Genomic DNA, 24,722 nt, shown 5'->3' on the forward strand with positions numbered 1-24,722 from the left:
TGCAGGACAGTACCTGGGTATCGGGTTAAAGAGTATGGGGTAAAAGTAGAAATAGGCACAGCCTTCTAAAATCACCACAGAGACCAGTAAATTTGTGCACGATTCCGACTTGCACTTTCAATAGTCATTTGTTTTTATCAATGAAAAACTCCCGTCATTGATTTAACCTCAATATGGACTTCAATGGAAAAGAGTAGTAAATCTTCATTGAATGAACGCTTAACTGGCCTCAGAATATGGCCATTCTGATATAAATGATAAAATTCCTCAGATAAAACCGAAAAAGTGTCTGGAAATATCAGCAACCATCAGGGTAAGAGTGACAACAGGTCCACATGGGGGAAATCTTAACAAATGGCTTAATTGGTATTTTTAACGCAATCGTGTTATTATTTATTTTTAGGGTTTAACAAGGCAGCTCACCTGTGACTTTGTGGCGAAATCTGCACGGAGCCTTCACCGTGCACTGCCACTTTAAGAGCGCATGAGCACTAAGGAAGGAGGAGATAAAGAGAGCTCATTCAGCTCTTTGGGGAGGGGCTCTTGGCTGGCGCGACAGTTTGATTGTGTGTGCTGTGCTGCAGAAGTTTTGTTTGTTTTTCAGCGTTTGTAGTTTATAAAGTATTTAACTCAATCATCGGTGTGATCGCTTTAGATCGTGGTTGTTTTTGTTTGGGACCGCGCCCGTTATGGATCGCATGGATTAGTAGCAACATTGTTGCGAAGCTTTACCATACAAACCAACAAACCATCGGACAGTCAGACCGTACACCGGCAGGCCTGAAGACCACAGCTAAGATTTCTCTTTTTCTCTCTCTTTCTCTTCCCTCTCGTTCCAGTGCTTTACCCTGCAACAGACTCTCTATTTTTCAAATGCACTTCCCATTGAAGTTCATTAGAGCTGGACTATTATTGCCCTGCCAGAAGTATTTTGATGGATATTTCAATTAAAAGGGAGGTTGCTTGCAAGTTGTGTATTGTTATGTGAACTGTATTGAGGTGAGGTGTACTAATGACATGTGGCAGAGAAGACTGTGGACATTTTTAAGGCCTTTGTTGTGTCGATGAACACCCCCCACATTCATACCCTCTGCACTCATCCACTAGAAAATAATACAGATTATTGCAAATCCTCTGTTGATGACTGGGTTCGTTCTTGTATGAAGTTGCTGTTTAATTGCTCTGCCATTATTAGTATTAGTATTATTGTATGAGGTATTCTTGTTGGGGTTACCCCTGTGCTGTGATGTGGGTTTTATATGGTGTGTATTCTCTTTTCTCTCCACTGGCTATCTGGTAAACAGGCTACACTCTAGGCAGTCTCTTCTGCTGATGTGTGTGGGTCTGGTAGTGGTACTCTCTCTATTCTACTCTTTTCCTTTCGGCATGGTTAATACCTGCCTGGTGCCCGAACAAAATCTTTCTTTACCCCTCTCTAATAAATACCGCTACAGAATTGGCGCCCGCACAGGGACTTGAAGAGAAACACTCATGACACCATCCACACAAGGTTGAATCAAGTCTTTTGTTGGAACCCCATACTGTGTCAATGTGGACACACCTGATGGTAATCATGTTCGGGATTCTTTCATTGTGGAAGGACTTGATGGACTAATGGAGTTGGATAGCACTGACCCTAATCCCCAGGCTTCTGGTTCACCTATAACATCTCCACCATTACCCTCCCCTCAAACCCTTCCGGTTACCCTGTCTAGAGAGACTGGGAGAGGTGTCTCTGTGATCACTGGACAACTGGAACATCAATGGACACACACCAATCATAGTTTGACAATGCAGGAGAATGCCATTCGCAAACTCAGTGAATGTGTGGAGGCTCATCAGACAGATGTGCAGCGGAGGTTGGATTACCTTCCCTGTCAAATGGAGGAAAACCAACAACAAATTGTTCAGAGACAGAAATATTTACAAGATTCTCTGAAGCAGGATATTCAAGGAAAACTGCACCGGTTCAAAACACAAATGGAAACTAACCATCATCAAGTCATAGTCTTTCTTGAGGAGGAACAAAAACAGAGAGCAGAGGAGTCAGCCTCTGTTGTGAAGGGAGTGCGTTCTTATCTGAAGGAAGTTATGGAGGACATGAAGAACTCTCTCACAGGGGAACTACGATTTTTGATTGAACAGACTCAAAAGGACACCGTAATGAGATGGAAAAAGCACAGAAGGCCACAGACCTTCAACTGGAAGAGCTGCACCAGGAGGTAATGCAGTGCTGTTCCCTTCTGGACAAATCTTCTGCACCTCCCTCAGGTTTTACCTCTGCCACTGGCTTGGCCAGTAAGGGAATAGGAACAGGTAGTACTACAAAACCCCTCTGAAGATACTGTTAAACAACAGAACTCCCGCTGCCACTGTCATGCCTCCTCTAGAGCGCTCCCTCCCCATCAAACTACTTTTCCCCACTTTTGGCAGCCCAGAAGATGATGTTGATCCACTGTTTTTCTTATCTAAGTGTAACGATTTTCTTTCTATCCGGCCCCTTACTGACTTGGAGGTTCTTGCTACCCTCCGCAGTGTTCTCCATGGTACAGCAAGAGACTGGTGGGAGATAGCCCGTGAACAGGTGTCAACCTGGGAGGAGTTTCAAAATATATTCCTCTTAGCCTTCCTCTCAGAGGACTATGTGGATGAACTGGCGGAACGTGTTCGTAACAGAGTCCAGGGTGAAGCAGAGCCAATACGGGACTTTGCCTTCTCCTACCGAGTTCTATGTAGGAGATGGAAGGCTGACATTACTGAGCAGGAGATGATCAAACTCCTTCTTAAGAACATGGTTCCCCGCCTTGCTAGTCAACTTCGAGAACGTGTGCAAAATGTGGATGATCTGGTGCGTCTTGGGACTCAGTTTGAGAAGGACTGGAAGCACCACCTCCAAACTAAAAACCCTGTTCCCTCATCCCAGTATACCCATAACTCTCCTGGGGCTAAACCGTCTCAGATATTTGTACCCAAGATCCAGGACAAATGTCCAGTCGTGTGTTAGAGGTGTAAAGTCCAACATCCTCCAGATTCTTGCCCGCTCTACGTCCAGCGTCAGGATTCAGGAAAAGGTCAGAAAGGACCGAAGACTAAAAGTCTAGACAGACGTGGTGGCTTGCATACAATTGGGTCAGCCTTAATGCCCACCATGAAGCCTTTAGACAGCACAGCTAGCGGTCTTATTCCTATTCCGCAACAACTATTGGTTCCTCTGACTGTTAGGAACTGGAGAGGGAAGGCCATAATCGACACAGGGGCATATTACACCCTGATGCAAGAGGCCCTGTGGCAGAACATGGCATTACCTCATGAGGAGCTACAAACATGGGAGGAGGGACCATTGTACTTGGCCAATGGAGAACCTACCACCCCCTTGGGCTGGATTAGTATAATAATAAAACTGCATGGTGAGACTATTAACCTTCCTGTGGCTATTCTTGCAGATTCAAGCATTGCATTTGCTGTAGTCCTTGGCCTCGACTTCCTGTTCTTCAGTGGACTGACCATCTCGATGTCTGAACCCTCCTATCGGCTACACTCTGACTATTCCCAGCTTCATATATTTCAACCTGGTAATGCACTGATTTCAGGTTGGAGCCTGCTACATTATGCAGGGTCCGGACAAGGTCAAGTCAGAGACAGAGAAAATATAAAGAGACAAAGACAAAAACATGTTCCACCAGTGAAGTTCGAGAACCCAACTATCACCCTGATTACCGCCGTACCCCCCCTTCTATCCGAGAGCAAAAACAAACCTGATGCGGATTTCTACATCAAACAAGCAGTGGAACAGGCATGTCTGTCGGATGATGAAAGGTGGCAGCTCTCCCAGATGTTGGACATGAACAGTGAGGTTTGTACTCTTACACTCGGCCGTACAACCGTCTTCAAACACAAAATCTATACCCGGCATGAGGTCCCCATTAAGCAGCGTCCCTACAGGCTGTCCCCCGCCAAACTGGCAATTCTCAATGAACAGCTCAAAAGCATGTTGGAGAATGGAATTGTGGAGCCTTCTTTTTCCGGATGGGCTTCTCCGGTTGTCCTGATTCCTAAGAAAGATGGTGGATATCGATTCTGTGTGGACTACAGGAAGCCGAATGCCATAACAGAAAGCGATGCCTACCCTCTACCAAACATAAATGACATACTGGAATCTCTGGCAGGAGCATCCATCTTTAGTAATCTGGATCTGAACAGTGGCTATTGGCAGGTGTCAATGGATCCCACTAGTCAGGACAAGACTGCCTTTGTCACCCCTGCTGGTTTGTACTCCTTCAAAGTCATGCCTTTTGGTTTGAAGAATGCTCCAGCAACCTTCCAAATGTTGATGGAGACTGTCCTGGGAGATCTGAGGGGTAGAAATTGTCTTGTGTATCTGGATGACATCATAATCTACTCCTCCTCTGTCGCGGATCATCTGCAAGACATTCAGTCCGTCTTCGACAGACTAAAGGCTGCAGGTTTGACCTTGAACTTGAAGAAGTGTCGTTTCTGTCTGCCAGAACTCAAGTTCCTTGGTCATGTGGTTAATGCTGAAGGTATCCATGCAGATCCAGCCAAAGTTGCAGCCGTGCAGGAATTCCCAATTCCCACATCCCTTAAGGCTGTTCAGCGGTTTCTGGGCATGGCTGGATGGTACCACAGGTTTGTGCCTGACTTTTCAAAGGTAGCTGAACCCCTCAACCACCTTAAGAAGAAAGGTGTGAAATTCCAATGGACCCCTGCATGCCAAAGTGCATTTGAAGCACTCAAAAACAGTCTAATTACTCCTCCAGTGCTTGGACATCCTAACCTGAATGCTCATTTCATTGTGTACACGGATGCAAGTCAAACAGGACTTGGAGCAGTCTTGGCTCAACAAACAGGACTTGGAACAGAAGAAGTTCTTGCCTATGCAAGTCGCACCCTTAATTCAGCCGAGAGGAATTATTCAACGACTGAAAGGGAGTGCCTCGCTGTGGTCTGGGCTTTGGAGAAATGGAGCTACTACTTGGAGGCAATGATCTTCACCGTTATCACAGACCATGCTGCTCTGCAGTGGGTTCTGGCATCAGGCAAGACCAACAGCCGCCTTATTCGCTGGTCTATCAGACTGCAGAAGTTTGACTTCATCATTGAGTATCGCAAAGGAAAACTGAACGTTGTACCAGATGCCCTTTCTCGGATTACAGAGACTGCCAATGTTTGTCCTCCCTTGTGCAGTACTTATGCTACCGCTAAATGTCTGGATGATTCCTTTCCTCTGGATGATGAGAGTGTATGGAGAGCACAGCAGAAGGATGCTGCCATAATGGTGATCCACAAGAGTCTGTCTGAAGAAGACACCAAGAGTCGCTTCAATGATAAGTATAGCATAATTCAGGATAAAGTGTATCGAAAAACTCCAAAAGGAGATGGAATACACAGCACCCGTTATCGCGTCTTCATTCCCTCTACATTGTGTGACCAGATAATCCAAGCTTATCATGCCAATCCCATGAGTGGCCATCTTGGAGTTTTTAAAACTTATCGAAGACTACAAGAGGTGGTTTACTGGCCAGGCATGTGGGTTGATACCCGGAAGTTTGTACAGCAGTGTGAAGTCTGCCAGAAATACAAACCAGACATTGGCAGACCTGCCGGGAAAATGCAGCAGACTGTGGTGAACCATCCAAATGAAATGTTGGGAATTGACCTCATGGGACCTTTTCCTCCCAGCCGGGGGACACGGAATGAATTTTTATTGGTGGTAGTGGACTACTACACACACTGGGTGGAGTTGTTTCCCCTCCGCAAAGCCACTGCATCAGCCATTGCTCTAATTCTGAGAAGGGAGGTTTTTACCAGATTCGGGATTCCAGACCAAATCCTCTCTGACCGAGGTCCGCAGTTCATATCAGGAATCTACAAAGAGCTCTGTACCTACTGGGGTGTAATTGCCAAGTTGACCACAGCCTATCATCCTCAGACCAACCTGACCGAGAGGGTAAACCGAACCCTGAAGGGGATGATTGCTTCATTCGTGGGGGATCAGCACACAAGTTGGGATCAGCATCTTCCAGAATTTCGCTTTGCACTGAACTCTGCCGTGCAGGAGACTTCTGGGGTCACTCCCGCCGAACTCCACCTGGGAAGACCACTAAGAGGTCCGATGGACAGGGTCTTGCAAAGTTCGAATGTTTCACCTGACTGCCCAGCGTTTGATGCCGTACAACACCACCACACCTTGCTAGCCCGAGTGGAGGCCAACAAAACCAAAGCCAAACAACGACAGCTGAGAAACTATGACAAACATAGACGAGACGTGTGTTTTCCACCCCAGTCTCGTGTCTGGGTACGTTCACATCATCTGTCAAAGGCATATAAGAAGTTCACTGCCAAGCTAGCTTCGAGATGGAAAGGTCCATACCGTGTAGTGCAGCAGTTGGGACCAGTGAACTACTTGGTCTGTTTGGAGGACACTGGGGAAGATGTCAGGACAGTGCATGTTGTTGACCTAAAGCCCTGCTACCCTACGGCAGAAGAGCTGGATCGCAGGCAAAAGCAACACCTGCAGGACCTCTTCGTGGAGGACTCTGATGATGAGGACTTCCCTGGTTTTGTGTAGCAGGAACATGAACCTGTCAAAGCCTGCGTCCTCTCTGATTCTACAGGCTTAGTTTTTTCATGGGGGGAGGAGTGTGGCGGAATCTGCACGGAGCCTTCTCCGTGCACTGCCACTTTAAGAGCGCATGAGCACTAAGGAAGGAGGAGATAAAGAGAGCTCATTCAGCTCTTTGGGGAGGGGCTCTTGGCTGGCGCGACAGTTTGATTGTGTGTGCTGTGCTGCAGAAGTTTTGTTTGTTTTTCAGCGTTTGTAGTTTATAAAGTATTTAACTCAATCATCGGTGTGATCGCTTTAGATCGTGGTTGTTTTTGTTTGGGACCGCGCCCGTTATGGATCGCATGGATTAGTAGCAACATTGTTGCGAAGCTTTACCATACAAACCAACAAACCATCGGACAGTCAGACCGTACACCGGCAGGCCTGAAGACCACAGCTAAGATTTCTCTTTTTCTCTCTCTTTCTCTTCCCTCTCGTTCCAGTGCTTTACCCTGCAACAGACTCTCTATTTTTCAAATGCACTTCCCATTGAAGTTCATTAGAGCTGGACTATTATTGCCCTGCCAGAAGTATTTTGATGGACATTTCAGTTAAAAGGGAGGTTGCTTGCAAGTTGTGTATTGTTATGTGAACTGTATTGAGGTGAGGTGTACTAATGACATGTGGCCGAGAAGACTGTGGACATTTTTAAGGCCTTTGTTGTGTCGATGAACACCCCCACATTCATACCCTCTGCACTCATCCACTAGAAAATAATACAGATTATTGCAAATCCTCTGTTGATGACTGGGTTCGTTCTTGTATGAAGTTGCTGTTTAATTGCTCTGCCATTATTAGTATTAGTATTATTGTATGAGGTATTCTTGTTGGGGTTACCCCTGTGCTGTGATGTGGGTTTTATATGGTGTGTATTCTCTTTTCTCTCCACTGGCTATCTGGTAAACAGGCTACACTCTAGGCAGTCTCTTCTGCTGATGTGTGTGGGTCTGGTAGTGGTACTCTCTCTATTCTACTCTTTTCCTTTCGGCATGGTTAATACCTGCCTGGCGCCCGAACAAAATCTTTCTTTACCCCTCTCTTGACATTAGATGCGGCGACTTCGATTACCCTGCAGACGATATTTTTGTTCTTCCCGCCAATACAATCCACTGACAACGACCGACGAGTTGTGCGTTCCGAGATGCTTTTTGTTATTTGCCTGTTTGTGGCCCGCCTGTGAAATTGGGCGATTCTTGCAATTCTCTATCAGACTCTCATCAACGAGCTGTTTTTGCAGAGTGTTAAAAATACGATAGTTATTCACTACTCATATTAAATACTGGCCTGAGTACACCTGATCTCATCAAATTGTTGATCAGAACTCGGCAGCTAAGCAGGGTTGGGCCTGGTTAGTACTTGGATGGGAGACCGCCTGGGAATACCAGGTGCTGTTGACTTTTTGTCAACAAGGGGTGGTCTTGCATCATTTCATCAGCATCACTGCCTTGTCGAATTAAAACTCTTTGTCCGTTTTTCCCACAAGGCTGAATAATGTGCCCTCGCTTTGAAATAAGTAAGCAAAGCTTTGTTTGTATTTCATCCAATGATCTGTGCTACAAAGTGATGGCTACAGTATATGCAATTTCTTCCACTTTTTGAGTGACAAAAAGATGCTTATCTAATTGGTGAAAACGCAACATCTGTTAATCAGATTCACTTTGACTTTATGTAGTGCACCAAGAGATACCGGCCTGAGTGAGCACTTCCTGTTTGGAAAGTGAGACAGGTGTTGGTGATTAAGTCGTGAGTGAGTGTTTGTTTGCATTTGAACAAGTTTAAGTTTCCTTCTCTTTTTCCCCCCTTTGCAGTTTTGCTGCTTGGGGGAGAGTTTTTGTGGTCTAATTTTTCTTTTACTATGACGGACAACATGGCAATGACTAACGGAATGGACAAGGACAAAGAAAATGCTCAACAGAAGAAACATGGAGATGAAGGAGGACTGAAACATGGCAAAGAATTTACGGTGGCAGTGGGTTGATGGGAAAGATAAAGTTCAAAGATGCTTGATGCCTTGATTAAAGAGGTTTGTGGGGAGGTGGTGGGATGTAGAATGAAAGGAGAAAGCAAGTACGAAATTACAATGCGAAATGGAAAAGGAAAGGATTGTTTAATGGATGGTTTAATGATAAAAGACACAACCTTCATGGCAGAGATATGTTTGCAAATGAGCTAGTCCTCATCTTTCATGAATCTTCCCGTATACATCAAAGACAGAGTTATACTGGATAAGCTGAGTAGCTGGGGTGTAACTGCTGTCTCAGAAATAAGGAGGATAGTTTGGCCAGGTATGGAGATAGTGGACGGGACAAGATTTTGTAAGGTAAAATTCACTGAAACAGTATAATCATTGCCATATGCGACAAAATTTGAGACACTGGAGGGATCTCCTATTTTAGAGTAATACAATAAGCAGGTCCCTTTCTGCATCCTTTGACTCCTATGTCCCCTATCCTCCAGGGCGGCTCGGTCCTCCCCTCCCGCTCCGTGGTTTAAATGTTTCAGTGTGGTAAACAGGGTCATTATGCCAGGGAATGTGTTGGAGGAAGGAAAGGTATTTTTGTGGTGGATCCGAAAGAGACTAGAGGAGTGCAACTGTGGAGAGGTTTTGGCTGAAAGGGGAGTCAGGAACTTTTCGAGGAAGCAGTTGTACCACCGCAAGAAGGAGAAGAAGATTTGCCAGGACGTCCTGGAGGGTGGAGAGAAGGAGAAAAGAAGAGGGGAGAAGATGGAACAGAAGACGAATGAAATAGGGAGCAGTATGGATTCAGAAATAAGAAGAGGGAGTTTTCAGGAGGAAGGGGGAGTGGGCTGGGTGGAGGCACTGGGGACTCACAGGTTTTGGGGGACCTCGGGCTATGTGGGTGCCTCGGAAGGATGAAAGGTGAAGTGGAGGGGGAATGGACGCTGACAACAACCTGCCCGCAAATGGACAGGGATCCACAACCTCTCTTGAAAGACCATTTGAGACCTTCTCAGAAAGCAGAAACAGGCGAAATGGAGAAAGAAGATTTTGGTATTTGGATGAGATGGATTTAGAGTCAATCAAGATTCAGAAGACATGGAAAAGATTGATAGAACAAGGGGAGATACGTCTTCAGGAAAGCAGGTGGTTTTGAAACCCCTTCGGAAAAAAGAAACTCAATCGAGGATGTCAAAAATATATTATTTTTATTATTTCAAATTGGAATGGTTCCAGGTTTATGTCAGTCAATCCCGCTATGGTTCAGAAGAACAATGGAAAAATTCAGTCATTGGTTTAAGAACAATCATTCAACTGATGCTTTTCTGTATCAAGAAACACATTGGGACAATATATGTATTTTAGAATTTAAAAAGAATATGGAGAGATCGATTATTTTTGTAAACCATGGAGAAATCCCTCCAGGGGTCGAGTTGGGCATTTTCGTTGTTGGCCCAGGATTGCGTCCTACCTGACAGGTCGAAGATCCTACCAGGTGGCGTTTCTAGTCCATCTGTCTCTTCGCCACGCGCTCACCACTGGTGTCCCCCAGGGCTCTGTTCTAGGCCCTCTCCTATTCAGAAATACATAATTTTCACTTGGCTCTGTCAAAGAAAATGCAGTAACTCATTGCTAATGCAATGACAACATGAAATGTTCTCCTCATTCATTTGATTGACCAGGTACAGCTGTTTTCTTATTTTGCATGATCTTTGCAGACATCCAGAAGGTTTGCATTTGAGAGCTTTAACCTCGGAAATTATTTTTTCACTGGGAAGGACTGCCCGTTATTTCATGATCTCGCCATCACGGTTGAGCACTCCATTGTGTCCTCCTGAGAGCACTAAAACCTGTGAAGTGTGATTGGACAACACCCTGTCCATGGGAACTAACATCAACACAGCGGTGGCCCGTTCCTGTAGGTTCATCCTCTACAACATCCTGCAGGTATCGGGTTAACCCTGGCCTAACACAGGAAGCGGGCAGGTCCTAATCCAGGCACTTGTCATCTCCCTCCCTCTGGATTACTGCAACTCGCTGTTGGCTGGGCTCCCTGCCTGTGCCATTAAACCCCTACAACTCATCCAAGAAAAACTCCCGTCATTGATTTAACCTCAATATGGTCTGGTAGTTAAACCTTCATTGAATGAACGCTACCCTGGCCTCAGAATATGGCCATTCTGGATTAAATGATAAAGGCTCCAGATAAAAGAAAATGTCTGGAAATATCAGGACCATCAGGGTGAGTGACAACAGGTCCACATGGGGAAATCTTAACAAATGGCACTAATTGGCCCTACACCCAAACAAGGGCACTGCGTTATTATCCATTTCTGGCCTTTAACAAGGCAGCTCACCTGTGACTTGACTGAGGATACAGTTCCCGCTCAGCCCAGTCAAAACTGTTCGCTGTTTCCCCCCAATGGTGGAACAAACTCCCTCACAGACGCCAGGACAGCGGAGTCAATCACCACCTTCCAGACATAAACCCCACTCTTTAAGGATTACCTAGGATAGGATAAAGTAATCCTTCTTTTCCTTAAATGATTTAGATGCACTATTGTAAAGTGGCTGTTCCACTGGATGTCATAAGGTGATTCTTGCAATTCTCTAATCAGACTCTGGATAACTGAGCGCTGTTTTTGTAAATGTTAAATGTAAGTCGTGAGTGAGTGTTTGTTTGCATTTGAACAAGTTTAACCTCTTACACTTATGGTGGCGCTATTTCATTTTTGGAAGAAAAACGTTCCCGTTTTAAACAAGATATTTTGTCACAAAAAGATGCTCGACTATGCATATAATTGCTACTGTTCGAAAGAAAACACTCTGACGTGTCCAGAAATACAAATATCTTCTCTGTGCGTGCCCTTTAACGTGATTTTCAGGCAAAACCAAGATGACTTGGCATCCAGGAAATGACAAGGATTTTTGAGGCTCTGTCTTTCATGATCTCCTTATATGGCTGTGAACGCAAGAGGAATGAGTCTGCCCTTTCTGTGGTTTCCCCAAGGTGTCTGCAGCATTGTGACGTATTTGTAGGCAGATCGTTGGAAGATTGACCATAAGAGACCACATTTACCACGTGTCCGCCCGGTGTCCTGCGCCGAAATTGGTGCGCAAAAGTCACCTGCCAGTATTTTTCCATGGGGCACAGAGAGAGAAGCAAGCTTCCAGAACTGCATGTCAATGAAGAGATATGTGAAAAAACACCTTGAGGATTGATTCCAAACAACGTTTGCCATGTTTCAGAGGTCGATATTATGTAGTTAATCCGGAAAAAGTTTCACGTTGTAGGTGACTGCATTTTCGGTTGTTTCAGTATCCAGGCGCAATGCAGAAAACGGAACTGATTTCTCCTGGACACAGACGCTTTCAGGAAACACTGCGCATTTGGTATGTGGCTGGGAGTCTCCTCATTGAAAACATCAGAAGCTCTTCAAAGGTAAATGATTTTATTTATTTGGTTATCTGGCTTTTGTGAAAATGTTGCGTGCTACATGCTACACAAAATGCTATGCTAGCTTTGTTTGTACTTTATCACAAATTAGTACACAAATTAGTCATTTTGAAAATCTGAGATGGTTCAAAAGCATATTTTGAAAATTTCTTGAGATGACAGTGATTGAGTTAAAACTGGCCTGAACCTGATCTCATCAAATTGTTGAGAAGCAAAGCAGGGTTGGGCTGGTTAGTATTATTTTAATTTTGACTTTTTGTTGGTCTTGCATCATTTTTCAGAAATCAAGGCTGAATAATTCTTTGTTTGTATTTCATCCAATGATCTGTGCTTTGACTTTATCTGTTAATCAAAGTGCACCAAGAGATACCGGCCTGAGTGAGCACTTCCTGTTTGGAAAGTGAGACAGGTGTTGGTGATTAAGTCGTGAGTGAGTGTTTGTTTGCATTTGAACAAGTTTAAGTTTGGTTCGTTTTTTCCCCCTTTGCAGTTTTGCTGCTTGGGGGAGAGTTTTTGGGTCTAATTTTTGTTTACTATGACGGACAACATGGCAATGACTAACGGAATGGACAAGGACAAAGAAAATGCTCAACAGAAGAAACATGGAGATGAAGGAGGACTGAAAAATGGCAAAGAATTTACGGTGGCAGTGGAGTTGATGGGAGAAGATAAAGTTACAAAGATGGAGATACTACGTTCGATTAAAGAGGTGTGTGGGGAGGTGGTGGGATGTAGAATGAAAGGAGAAAGCAAGTACGAAATTACAATGCGAAATGGAAAAGGAAAGGATTGTTTAATGGATGGTTTAATGATAAAAGACACAAGGATCATGGCGAGAGATATGTTTGCAAATGAGCTAGTCGTATCTTTCATGAATCTTCCCGTATACATCAAAGACAGAGTTATACTGGATAAGCTGAGTAGCTGGGGTGTAACTGCTGTCTCAGAAATAAGGAGGATAGTTTGGCCAGGTATGGAGATAGTGGACGGGACAAGATTTTGTAAGGTAAAATTCACTGAAACAGTATAATCATTGCCATATTCGACAAAATTTGAGACACTGGAGGGAGGAGAGTATTTTAGAGTAATACATGATAAGCAGGTCAGGGTTTGTCGACTGTGTATCCAGCCTGGGCACATAGTCAAAGACTGCCCTGAGTTTAAATGTTTCAAGTGTGGTAAACAGGGTCATTATGCCAGGGAATGTGTTGGAGGGAAGGAAAGGTATTTTTGTGGTGGATGCCGAAAGAGACTAGAGGAGTGCAACTGTGGGAGGTTTTGGCTGAAGAGGGGAGTCAGGAACTTTTCGAGGAAGCAGTTGTACCACCGCAAGAAGGAGAAGAAGATGGAGGAGAGGACGTGGTGGAGGGTGGAGAGAAGGAGAAAAGAAGAGGGGAGAAGATGGAACAGAAGACGAATGAAATAGGGAGCAGTATGGATTCAGAAATAAGAAGAGGGAGTTTTCAGGAGGAAGGGGGAGTGGGCTGGGTGGAGGCACTGGGGACTCACAGGTTTTGGGGGGGGCCTCGGGCTATGTGGGTGCCTCGGAAGGAGGTGAAGTGGAGGGGAGTGGGACGCTGACAACGATACAGGAGACGCAAATGGATACAGGGAGCACAACAGGCACATGAAAGAAGATTTTGAGTATTTGGATGAGATGGACTTAGAGTCAATTTCAGATTCAGAAGACATGGAAAAGATTGATAGAACAAGGGGAGACTACAGGAAGAGGAAAGCATCGGTGGAGGTGAAAAAGGACGGAAAAGGAAGAAACAGGTCGAGGATTATGAGAAAATATTTATTTTTATTATTTATTGGAATGGTTCAATTTATGTCAGTCAATGCGAATGGTTTAAGAACAATGGAAAAATTCTGATATTGGTTTAAGAACAATGAAGAATTCTGATGTTTTGTGCCCTCAAGAAACACATTGGGACAATATATGTATTTTAGAATTTAAAAAAAATATGGAGAGATATTATTTTTGTTAACTCATGGTCTAGAAATCCCGTGAGGGGTCAAGAAAATGCATTTTCGTTGTTGGTCAGGATTCGAACCTGCGCAGGAAGATCCTAATGGATTTCTAGTCCATCGCCTTAACCACTCGGCCACAACAACAGGCTTGATAGTAGTAAAAGGGCCACCAGGCATAGCCTACAGAAAGTGATAATTTTACAACTGAAAGAAAATGCAGTAACTCATTATAATGCAATAACATGAAATGTTCCCCTCATTCATTTGTTATTAAGTACAGCTGTTTTCTTATTTTCCTGATCTTTGCTCAGCTCCAGAAGGTTTGCATTTGAGAGACTTTATTAGAAATTATTTTTTCACTGTGTGAAGTTGTTATTTCATCATCTTATTATTACTGCTAAGCAGCATGACTCCTGAGATGCACTAAACAACTGTCAGAAGTGGGATTTGAACCCACGCCTCCATGGGAGACTGCGACCTGAACGCAGCGCCTTAGACCGCTCGGCCATCCTGACTACAGCACAGTACCTGGGTATCGGGTTAAAGAGTATGGGGTAAAAGTAGAAATAGGCACAGCCTTCTAAAATCACCACAGAGACCAGTAAATTTATGCACGATTCCGACTTGCACTTTCAATAGTCATTTGTTTTTATCAATGAAAAACTCCCGTCATTGATTTAACCTCAATATGGACTTCAATGGAAAAGAGTAGTAAATCGTCATTGAATGAACGCTAAACTGGCCTCAGAATATGGCCATTCTGATATAAATGATAAAATTCCTCAGATAAAACCGAAAGTGTCTGGAAATATCAGTCTGGAAATATCAGCAACCATCAGGGTAAGAGTGACAACAGGTCCACATGGGGGAAATCTTAACAAATGGCTTAATTGGTATTTTTAACGCAATCGTGTTATTATTTATTTTTAGGGTTTAACAAGGCAGCTCACCTGTGACTTGACATTAGATGCGGCGACTTCGATTACCCTGCAGACGATATTTTTGTTCTTCCCGCCAATACAATCCACTGACAACGACCGACGAGTTGTGCGTTCCGAGATGCTTTTTGTTATTTGCCTGTTTGTGGCCCGCCTGTGAAATTGGGCGATTCTTGCAATTCTCTATCAGACTCTCATCAACGAGCTGTTTTTGCAGAGTGTTAAAAATACGATAGTTATTCACTACTCATATTAAATACTGGCCTGAGTACACCTGATCTCATCAAATTGTTGATCAGAACTCGGCAGCTAAGCAGGGTTGGGCCTGGTTAGTACTTGGATGGGAGACCGCCTGGGAATACCAGGTGCTGTTGACTTTTTGTCAACAAGGGGTGGTCTTGCATCATTTCATCAGCATCACTGCCTTGTCGAATTAAAACTCTTTGTCCGTTTTTCCCACAAGGCTGAATAATGTGCCCTCGCTTTGAAATAAGTAAGCAAGCTTTGTTTGTATTTCATCCAATGATCTGTGCTACAAAGTGATGGCTACAGTATATGCAATTTCTTCCACTTTTTGAGTGACAAAAAGATGCTTATCTAATTGGTGAAAACGCAACATCTGTTAATCAGATTCACTTTGACTTTATGTAGTGCACCAAGAGATACCGGCCTGAGTGAGCACTTCCTGTTTGGAAAGTGAGACAGGTGTTGGTGATTAAGTCGTGAGTGAGTGTTTGTTTGCATTTGAACAAGTTTAAGTTTGGTTGTTTTTTCCCCCTTTGCAGTTTTGCTGCTTGGGGGAGAGTTTTTGGGTCTAATTTTTGTTTACTATGACGGACAACATGGCAATGACTAACGGAATGGACAAGGACAAAGAAAATGCTCAACAGAAGAAACATGGAGATGAAGGAGGACTGAAAAATGGCAAAGAATTTACGGTGGCAGTGGAGTTGATGGGAGAAGATAAAGTTACAAAGATGGAGATACTACGTTCGATTAAAGAGGTGTGTGGGGAGGTGGTGGGATGTAGAATGAAAGGAGAAAGCAAGTACGAAATTACAATGCGAAATGGAAAAGGAAAGGATTGTTTAATGGATGGTTTAATGATAAAAGACACAAGGATCATGGCGAGAGATATGTTTGCAAATGAGCTAGTCGTATCTTTCATGAATCTTCCCGTATACATCAAAGACAGAGTTATACTGGATAAGCTGAGTAGCTGGGGTGTAACTGCTGTCTCAGAAATAAGGAGGATAGTTTGGCCAGGTATGGAGATAGTGGACGGGACAAGATTTTGTAAGGTAAAATTCACTGAAACAGTATAATCATTGCCATATTCGACAAAATTTGAGACACTGGAGGGAGGAGAGATTTTAGAGTAATACATGATAAGCAGGTCAGGGTTTGTCGACTGTGTATCCAGCCTGGGCACATAGTCAAAGACTGCCCTGAGTTTAAATGTTTCAAGTGTGGTAAACAGGGTCATTATGCCAGGGAATGTGTTGGAGGGAAGGAAAGGTATTTTTGTGGTGGATGCCGAAAGAGACTAGAGGAGTGCAACTGTGGAGAGGTTTTGGCTGAAGAGGGGAGTCAGGAACTTTTCGAGGAAGCAGTTGTACCACCGCAAGAAGGAGAAGAAGATGGAGGAGAGGACGTGGTGGAGGGTGGAGAGAAGGAGAAAAGAAGAGGGGAGAAGATGGAACAGAAGACGAATGAAATAGGGAGCAGTATGGATTCAGAAATAAGAAGAGGGAGTTTTCAGGAGGAAGGGGGAGTGGGCTGGGTGGAGGCACTGGGGACTCACAGGTTTTGGGGGGGGCCTCGGGCTATGTGGGTGCCTCGGAAGGAGGTGAAGTGGAGGGGAGTGGGACGCTGACAACGATACAGGAGACGCAAATGGATACAGGGAGCACAACAGGCACATGAAAGAAGATTTTGAGTATTTGGATGAGATGGACTTAGAGTCAATTTCAGATTCAGAAGACATGGAAAAGATTGATAGAACAAGGGGAGACTACAGGAAGAGGAAAGCATCGGTGGAGGTGAAAAAGGACGGAAAAGGAAGAAACAGGTCGAGGATTATGAGAAAATATTTATTTTTATTATTTATTGGAATGGTTCAATTTATGTCAGTCAATGCGAATGGTTTAAGAACAATGGAAAAATTCTGATATTGGTTTAAGAACAATGAAGAATTCTGATGTTTTGTGCCCTCAAGAAACACATTGGGACAATATATGTATTTTAGAATTTAAAAAAAATATGGAGAGATATTATTTTTGTTAACTCATGGCCTAGAAATCCCGTGAGGGGTCAAGAAAATGCATTTTCGTTGTTGACAGGATTCGAACCTGCGCAGGAAGATCCTAATGGATTTCTAGTCCATCGCCTTAACCACTCGGCCACAACAACAGGCTTGATAGTAGTAAAAGGGCCACCAGGCATAGCCTACAGAAAGTGATAATTTTACAACTGAAAGAAAATGCAGTAACTCATTATAATGCAATAACATGAAATGTTCCCCTCATTCATTTGTTATTAAGTACAGCTGTTTTCTTATTTTCCTTGATCTTTGCTCAGCTCCAGAAGGTTTGCATTTGAGAGACTTTATTTTTTCACTGTGTGAAGTTGTTATTTCATCATCTTATTATTACTGCTAAGCAGCATGACTCCTGAGATGCACTAAACAACTGTCAGAAGTGGGATTTGAACCCACGCCTCCATGGGAGACTGCGACCTGAACGCAGCGCCTTAGACCGCTCGGCCATCCTGACTACAGCACAGTACCTGGGTATCGGGTTAAAGAGTATGGGGTAAAAGTAGAACTAGGCACAGCCTTCTAAAATCACCACAGAGACCAGTAAATTTATGCACGATTCCGACTTGCACTTTCAATAGTCATTTGTTTTTATCAATGAAAAACTCCCGTCATTGATTTAACCTCAATATGGACTTCAATGGAAAAGAGTAGTAAATCGTCATTGAATGAACGCTAAACTGGCCTCAGAATATGGCCATTCTGATATAAATGATAAAATTCCTCAGATAAAACCGAAAAAGTGTCTGGAAATATCAGCAACCATCAGGGTAAGAGTGACAACAGGTCCACATGGGGGAAATCTTAACAAATGGCTTAATTGGTATTTTTAACGCAATCGTGTTATTATTTATTTTTAGGGTTTAACAAGGCAGCTCACCTGTGACTTGACATTAGATGCGGCGACTTCGATTACCCTGCAGACGATATTTTTGTTCTTCCCGCCAATACAATCCACTGACAACGACCGACGAGTTGTGCGTTCCGAGATGCTTTTTGTTATTTGCCTGTTTGTGGCCCGCCTGTGAAATTGGGCGATTCTTGCAATTCTCTTTCAGCCTCTCATCAACTAGCTGTTTTTGCAGAGTGTTAAAAATACGATAGTTATTCACTACTCATATTAACTACCCTCCTGAGTACACCTGATCTCATCAAATTGTTGATCAGATCTCGGCAGTTAAGCAGGGTTGGGCCTGGTTATTACTTGGATGGGAGACCGCCTGGGAATACCAGGTGCTGTAAACTTTTTGTCAACAAGGGGGTGGTCTTGCATCATTTCATCAGCATCACTGCCTTGTCGAATTAAAACTCTTTGTCCGTTTTTCCCACAAGGCTGAATAATGTGCCCTCGCTTTGAAATAAGTAAGCAAGCTTTGTTTGTATTTCATCCAACGATCTGTGCTACAAAGTGATGGCTACAGTATATGCAATTTCTTCCACTTTTTGAGTGACAAAAAGATGCTTATCTAATTGGTGAAAACGCAACATCTGTTAATCAGATTCACTTTGACTTTATGTAGTGCACCAAGAGATACCGGCCTGAGTGAGCACTTCCTGTTTGGAAAGTGAGACAGGTGTTGGTGATTAAGTCGTGAGTGTTTGTTTGCATTTGAACAAGTTTAAGTTTGGTTTGTTTTTTCCCCCTTTGCAGTTTTACTGCTTGGGGGAGAGTTTTTGGGTCTAATTTTTGTTTACTATGACGGACAACATGGCAATGACTAACGGAATGGACAAGGACAAAGAAAATGCTCAACAGAAGAAACATGGAGATGAAGGAGGACTGAAAAATGGCAAAGAATTTACGGTGGCAGTGGAGTTGATGGGAGAAGATAAAGTTACAAAGATGGAGATACTACGTTCGATTAAAGAGGTGTGTGGGGAGGTGGTGGGATGTAGAATGAAAGGAGAAAGCAAGTACGAAATTACAATGCGAAATGGAAAAGGAAAGGATTGTTTAATGGATGGTTTAATGATAAAAGACACAAGGATCATGGCGAGAGATATGTTTGCAAATGAGCTAGTCGTATCTTTCATGAATCTTCCCGTATACATCAAAGACAGAGTTATACTGGATAAGCTGAGTAGCTGGGGTGTAACTGCTGTCTCAGAAATAAGGAGGATAGTTTGGCCAGGTATGGAGATAGTGGACTGGACAAGATTTTGTAAGGTAAAATTCACTGAAACAGTATAATCATTGCCATATTCGACAAAATTTGAGACACTGGAGGGAGGAGAGTATTTTAGAGTAATACATGATAAGCAGGTCAGGGTTTGTCGACTGTGTATCCAGCCTGGGCACATAGTCAAAGACTGCCCTGAGTTTAAATGTTTCAAGTGTGGTAAACAGGGTCATTATGCCAGGGAATGTGTTGGAGGGAAGGAAAGGTATTTTTGTGGTGGATGCCGAAAGAGACTAGAGGAGTGCAACTGTGGAGAGGTTTTGGCTGAAGAGGGGAGTCAGGAACTTTTCGAGGAAGCAGTTGTACCACCGCAAGAAGGAGAAGAAGATGGAGGAGAGGACGTGGTGGAGGGTGGAGAGGGGAGAAAAGAAGAGGGGAGAAGATGGAACAGAAGACGAATGAAATAGGGAGCAGTATGGATTCAGAAATAAGAAGAGGGAGTTTTCAGGAGGAAGGGGGAGTGGGCTGGGTGGAGGCACTGGGGACTCACAGGTTTTGGGGGGGGCCTCGGGCTATGTGGGTGCCTCGGAAGGAGGTGAAGTGGAGGGGAGTGGGACGCTGACAACGATACAGGAGACGCAAATGGATACAGGGAGCACAACAGGCACATGAAAGAAGATTTTGAGTATTTGGATGAGATGGACTTAGAGTCAATTTCAGATTCAGAAGACATGGAAAAGATTGATAGAACAAGGGGAGACTACAGGAAGAGGAAAGCATCGGTGGAGGTGAAAAAGGACGGAAAAGGAAGAAACAGGTCGAGGATTATGAGAAAATATTTATTTTTATTATTTATTGGAATGGTTCAATTTATGTCAGTCAATGCGAATGGTTTAAGAACAATGAAGAATTCTGATGTTTTGTGCCCTCAAGAAACACATTGGGACAATATATGTATTTTAGAATTTTAAAAAAATATGGAGAGATATTATTTTTGTTAACTCATGGTCTAGAAATCCCCGTGAGGGGTCAAGAAAATGCATTTTCGTTGTTGGCAGGATTCGAACCTGCGCAGGAAGATCCTAATGGATTTCTAGTCCATCGCCTTAACCACTCGGCCACAACAACAGGCTTGATAGTAGTAAAAGGGCCACCAGGCATAGCCTACAGAAAGTGATAATTTTACAACTGAAAGAAAATGCAGTAACTCATTATAATGCAATAACATGAAATGTTCCCCTCATTCATTTGTTATTAAGTACAGCTGTTTTCTTATTTTCCTTGATCTTTGCTCAGCTCCAGAAGGTTTGCATTTGAGAGACTTTATTAGAAATTATTTTTTCACTGTGTGAAGTTGTTATTTCATCATCTTATTATTACTGCTAAGCAGCATGACTCCTGAGATGCACTAAACAACTGTCAGAAGTGGGATTTGAACCCACGCCTCCATGGGAGACTGCGACCTGAACGCAGCGCCTTAGACCGCTCGGCCATCCTGACTACAGCACAGTACCTGGGTATCGGGTTAAAGAGTATGGGGTAAAAGTAGAAATAGGCACAGCCTTCTAAAATCACCACAGAGACCAGTAAATTTATGCACGATTCCGACTTGCACTTTCAATAGTCATTTGTTTTTATCAATGAAAAACTCCCGTCATTGATTTAACCTCAATATGGACTTCAATGGAAAAGAGTAGTAAATCGTCATTGAATGAACGCTAAACTGGCCTCAGAATATGGCCATTCTGATATAAATGATAAAATTCCTCAGATAAAACCGAAAAAGTGTCTGGAAATATCAGCAACCATCAGGGTAAGAGTGACAACAGGTCCACATGGGGGAAATCTTAACAAATGGCTTAATTGGGTATTTTTAACGCAATCGTGTTATTATTTATTTTTAGGGTTTAACAAGGCAGCTCACCTGTGACTTGACATTAGATGCGGCGACTTCGATTACCCTGCAGACGATATTTTTGTTCTTCCCGCCAATACAATCCACTGACAACGACCGACGAGTTGTGCGTTCCGAGATGCTTTTTGTTATTTGCCTGTTTGTGGCCCGCCTGTGAAATTGGGCGATTCTTGCAATTCTCTATCAGACTCTCATCAACGAGCTGTTTTTGCAGAGTGTTAAAAATACGATAGTTATTCACTACTCATATTAAATACTGGCCTGAGTACACCTGATCTCATCAAATTGTTGATCAGATCTCGGCAGCTAAGCAGGGTTGGGCCTGGTTAGTACTTGGATGGGAGACCGCCTGGGAATACCAGGTGCTGTTGACTTTTTGTCAACAAGGGGTGGTCTTGCATCATTTCATCAGCATCACTGCCTTGTCGAATTAAAACTCTTTGTCCGTTTTTCCCACAAGGCTGAATAATGTGCCCTCGCTTTGAAATAAGTAAGCAAGCTTTGTTTGTATTTCATCCAATGATCTGTGCTAAAAGTGATGGCTACAGTATATGCAATTTCTTCCACTTTTTGAGTGACAAAAAGATGCTTATCTAATTGGTGAAAACGCAACATCTGTTAATCAGATTCACTTTGACTTTATGTAGTGCACCAAGAGATACCGGCCTGAGTGAGCACTTCCTGTTTGGAAAGTGAGACAGGTGTTGGTGATTAAGTCGTGAGTGAGTGTTTGTTTGCATTTGAACAAGTTTAAGTTTGGTTTGTTTTTTTCCCCCTTTGCAGTTTTGCTGCTTGGGGGAGAGTTTTTGGGTCTAATTTTTGTTTACTATGACGGACAACATGGCAATGACTAACGGAATGGACAAGGACAAAGAAAATGCTCAACAGAAGAAACATGGAGATGAAGGAGGACTGAAAAATGGCAAAGAATTTACGGTGGCAGTGGAGTTGATGGGAGAAGATAAAGTTACAAAGATGGAGATACTACGTTCGATTAAAGAGGTGTGTGGGGAGGTGGTGGGATGTAGAATGAAGGAGAAAGCAAGTACGAAATTACAATGCGAAATGGAAAAGGAAAGGATTGTTTAATGGATGGTTTAATGATAAAAGACACAAGGATCATGGCGAGAGATATGTTTGCAAATGAGCTAGTCGTATCTTTCATGAATCTTCCCGTATACATCAAAGACAGAGTTATACTGGATAAGCTGAGTAGCTGGGGTGTAACTGCTGTCTCAGAAATAAGGAGGATAGTTTGGCCAGGTATGGAGATAGTGGACTGGACAAGATTTTGTAAGGTAAAATTCACTGAAACAGTATAATCATTGCCATATTCGACAAAATTTGAGACACTGGAGGGAGGAGAGTATTTTAGAGTAAGCAGGTCAGGGTTTGTCGACTGTGTATCCAGCCTGGGCACATAGTCAAAGACTGCCCTGAGTTTCAATGTTTCAAGTGTGGTAAACAGGGTCATTATGCCAGGGAATGTGTTGGAGGGAAGGAAAGGTATTTTTGTGGTGGATGCCGAAAGAGACTAGAGGAGTGCAACTGTGGAGAGGTTTTGGCTGAAGAGGGGAGTCAGGAACTTTTCGAGAAAGCAGTTGTACCACCGCAAGAAGGAGAAGAAGATGGAGGAGAGGACGTGGTGGAGGGTGGAGAGAAGGAGAAAAGAAGAGGGGAGAAGATGGAACAGAAGACGAATGAAATAGGGAGCAGTATGGATTCAGAAATAAGAAGAGGGAGTTTTCAGGAGGAAGGGGGAGTGGGCTGGGTGGAGGCACTGGGGACTCACAGGTTTTGGGGGGGGCCTCGGGCTATGTGGGTGCCTCGGAAGGAGGTGAAGTGGAGGGGAGTGGGACGCTGACAACGATACAGGAGACGCAAATGGATACAGGGAGCACAACAGGCACATGAAAGAAGATTTTGAGTATTTGGATGAGATGGACTTAGAGTCAATTTCAGATTCAGAAGACATGGAAAAGATTGATAGAACAAGGGGAGACTACAGGAAGAGGAAAGCATCGGTGGAGGTGAAAAAGGACGGAAAAGGAAGAAACAGGTCGAGGATTATGAGAAAATATTCATTTTTATTATTTATTGGAATGGTTCAATTTATGTCAGTCAATGCGTATGGTTTAAGAACAATGGAAAAATTCTGATATTGGTTTAAGAACAATGAAGAATTCTGATGTTTTGTGCCCTCAAGAAACACATTGGGACAATATATGTATTTTAGAATTTAAAAAAAATATGGAGAGATATTATTTTTGTCAACTCATGGCCTAGAAATCCCGTGAGGGGTCAAGAAAATGCATTTTCGTTGTTGACAGGATTCGAACCTGCGCAGGAAGATCCTAATGGATTTCTAGTCCATCGCCTTAACCACTCGGCCACAACAACAGGCTTGATAGTAGTAAAAGGGCCACCAGGCATAGCCTACAGAAAGTGATAATTTTACAACTGAAAGAAAATGCAGTAACTCATTATAATGCAATAACATGAAATGTTCCCCTCATTCATTTGTTATTAAGTACAGCTGTTTTCTTATTTTCCTTGATCTTTGCTCAGCTCCAGAAGGTTTGCATTTGAGAGACTTTATTAGAAATTATTTTTTCACTGTGTGAAGTTGTTATTTCATCATCTTATTATTACTGCTAAGCAGCATGACTCCTGAGATGCACTAAACAACTGTCAGAAGTGGGATTTGAACCCACGCCTCCATGGGAGACTGCGACCTGAACGCAGCGCCTTAGACCGCTCGGCCATCCTGACTACAGCACAGTACCTGGGTATCGGGTTAAAGAGTATGGGGTAAAAGTAGAAATAGGCACAGCCTTCTAAAATCACCACAGAGACCAGTAAATTTATGCACGATTCCGACTTGCACTTTCAATAGTCATTTGTTTTTATCAATGAAAAACTCCCGTCATTGATTTAACCTCAATATGGACTTCAATGGAAAAGAGTAGTAAATCGTCATTGAATGAACGCTAAACTGGCCTCAGAATATGGCCATTCTGATATAAATGATAAAATTCCTCAGATAAAACCGAAAAAGTGTCTGGAAATATCAGCAACCATCAGGGTAAGAGTGACAACAGGTCCACATGGGGGAAATCTTAACAAATGGCTTAATTGGTATTTTTAACGCAATCGTGTTATTATTTATTTTTAGGGTTTAACAAGGCAGCTCACCTGTGACTTTGTGGCGAAATCTGCACGGAGCCTTCACCGTGCACTGCCACTTTAAGAGCGCATGAGCACTAAGGAAGGAGGAGATAAAGAGAGCTCATTCAGCTCTTTGGGGAGGGGCTCTTGGCTGGCGCGACAGTTTGATTGTGTGTGCTGTGCTGCAGAAGTTTTGTTTGTTTTTCAGCGTTTGTAGTTTATAAAGTATTTAACTCAATCATCGGTGT

General features: G+C 43.3%; 8 non-coding genes across 8 annotated transcripts; all 8 read right to left on the reverse strand.

Annotated features, from left to right (window-relative positions):
* Nucleotides 1-14,077: 14,077 nt before the first annotated feature.
* On the reverse strand, nt 14,078-14,160 carry trnas-aga (transfer RNA serine (anticodon AGA)). The gene has a single exon. It is a non-coding gene; the product is annotated as a tRNA-Ser (tRNA).
* Nucleotides 14,161-14,448: 288 nt separating this feature from the next.
* On the reverse strand, nt 14,449-14,531 carry trnal-cag (transfer RNA leucine (anticodon CAG)). Its single transcript has one exon. It is a non-coding gene; the product is annotated as a tRNA-Leu (tRNA).
* Nucleotides 14,532-17,284: 2,753 nt separating this feature from the next.
* Nucleotides 17,285-17,366, reverse strand: trnas-aga (transfer RNA serine (anticodon AGA)). The gene has a single exon. It is a non-coding gene; the product is annotated as a tRNA-Ser (tRNA).
* A 279-nt stretch (nt 17,367-17,645) lies between these two features.
* On the reverse strand, nt 17,646-17,728 carry trnal-cag (transfer RNA leucine (anticodon CAG)). Its single transcript has one exon. It is a non-coding gene; the product is annotated as a tRNA-Leu (tRNA).
* Nucleotides 17,729-20,437: 2,709 nt separating this feature from the next.
* Nucleotides 20,438-20,519, reverse strand: trnas-aga (transfer RNA serine (anticodon AGA)). Its single transcript has one exon. It is a non-coding gene; the product is annotated as a tRNA-Ser (tRNA).
* Nucleotides 20,520-20,808: 289 nt separating this feature from the next.
* On the reverse strand, nt 20,809-20,891 carry trnal-cag (transfer RNA leucine (anticodon CAG)). The gene has a single exon. It is a non-coding gene; the product is annotated as a tRNA-Leu (tRNA).
* Nucleotides 20,892-23,624: 2,733 nt separating this feature from the next.
* trnas-aga (transfer RNA serine (anticodon AGA)) lies at nt 23,625-23,706 on the reverse strand. Its single transcript has one exon. It is a non-coding gene; the product is annotated as a tRNA-Ser (tRNA).
* Nucleotides 23,707-23,995: 289 nt separating this feature from the next.
* trnal-cag (transfer RNA leucine (anticodon CAG)) lies at nt 23,996-24,078 on the reverse strand. The gene has a single exon. It is a non-coding gene; the product is annotated as a tRNA-Leu (tRNA).
* Nucleotides 24,079-24,722: the final 644 nt, after the last annotated feature.

This window comes from Oncorhynchus masou, unplaced genomic scaffold (assembly GCF_036934945.1).
Source record: "Oncorhynchus masou masou isolate Uvic2021 unplaced genomic scaffold, UVic_Omas_1.1 unplaced_scaffold_1027, whole genome shotgun sequence".
NCBI lineage: Eukaryota > Metazoa > Chordata > Actinopteri > Salmoniformes > Salmonidae > Oncorhynchus > Oncorhynchus masou.